Source organism: Bison bison, unplaced genomic scaffold (assembly GCF_000754665.1).
Source record: "Bison bison bison isolate TAMUID 2011002044 unplaced genomic scaffold, Bison_UMD1.0 scf7180017864174, whole genome shotgun sequence".
NCBI lineage: Eukaryota > Metazoa > Chordata > Mammalia > Artiodactyla > Bovidae > Bison > Bison bison.
In genome coordinates this window covers 53,425-54,791 of record NW_011494746.1, presented here as the reverse complement: position 1 = coordinate 54,791, position 1,367 = coordinate 53,425, and the positions used below count along the sequence as shown (strand labels likewise).

The 1,367-nt window shown below is 41.4% G+C and overlaps 1 protein-coding gene across 1 annotated transcript in view; it reads right to left on the bottom strand.

Annotated features, from left to right (window-relative positions):
- The window catches only part of REPS2 (RALBP1 associated Eps domain containing 2), a 162,226-nt gene that overhangs the window by 116,142 nt on the left and 44,717 nt on the right, over nucleotides 1-1,367 (bottom strand). The gene's annotated exons all lie outside the window — the stretch shown is intronic.

The following is a 1,367-nucleotide window of genomic DNA, read 5'->3' as shown; positions in this document are numbered from 1 at the left end:
CTAGTCACTCCTAAAGGAAATCAACCCTGAATATTCATTGGAAGGGCTGAAGCTCCAATACTTTGGCCACTTGATGCAAAGAGCTGACTCATTAGAAAAGACCCTGATGCTTGGAAAGATTGAAGGCAAAAAGAGAAGAGGGTGGGAGAAAATGAGATGGTTAGATAGCATCATCAACTCGGTGGACGTGAATCTGAGCAAACTCTGGGAGACAGTGGAGGACAGAAGAGCCTGGCATGCTGCAGTCCATGGGGTCACAAAGAGTTGGACATGACTTAGAGACTGAACAACAACAACAAATACATCAACTATATCTCAATAAAACTGGAAGATCAAAAAACAAACATTATACTAAATGAAGGAAGCCTGTCACAAAAGACCACATGTCATATGTTTCTATTTATATGAAATGCCCAGAGTAGGCAAATTCCAGAGACAGAAAATAGCTTAGTGATTACTAGAGGCTGGGGCAAGAGGAGAACAGTAGATGACTGCTAATGGATACAGGTTTTCTTTCTGGAGTGATGAAGATGTTCTAAAATTAGACTATAATGACAGTTGCACAACTGTCAATATGCTCAAAACCACTGAATTGTATACCTTAGCTGAATGTGGTATGTGAATTATATCTCAATAAGCCTGTTTACAAAAAAAGCAATTCAATAACCTAAGAAACGTGGCTAAAGACACATATACTTGAAATTGTACTCTTTAATTCTTGATGGAAATAAGTACATGGTACAGCTCTGCTGTCTTCTAAAAAAGATGTACTGCTGAGCAAACTTCTCAAGACCTGAATCAGCTATAGCTCCATTCACAACAAACACCTGCATGGAGTCATCCCTCACAGGGCTGCTGGTACCAAGTTCTATTTAAACTCCAAGCATGAGGACTTCCCTGGTGTTCCTGTGGTTAGGACTCTAAGCTTTCACTGCCAGGGGCCTGGGTTCAATCCCTAGTCCGGGAACTAAGATTCCACAAGACATGCAGCACAGCCAAAAATAAAATAAACTTTAAGCATGCATTCCTGTGTTTAAAATATCTCCATTTCCAGATTTGACAGCCATCTGTATATTTGGTCCTTCCTTTTAGACAGATGATAAGTGAGTACACCAGTAGTCATGTATGGATGTGAGAGTTGGACTGTGAAGAAAGCTGAGCGCCAAAGAATTGATGATTTTGAACTGTGGTGTTGAAGAAGATTCTTGAGAGTCCCTTGGACTGCAAGGAGATCCATCCTAAAGGAGATCAGTCCTGGGTATTCACTGGAAGGACTGATGCTGAAGCTGAAACTCCAATACTTTGGCCACCTCATGCGAAGAGTTGACTCATTGGAAAAGACCTTGATGCTGGGAGGGATTGGGGGC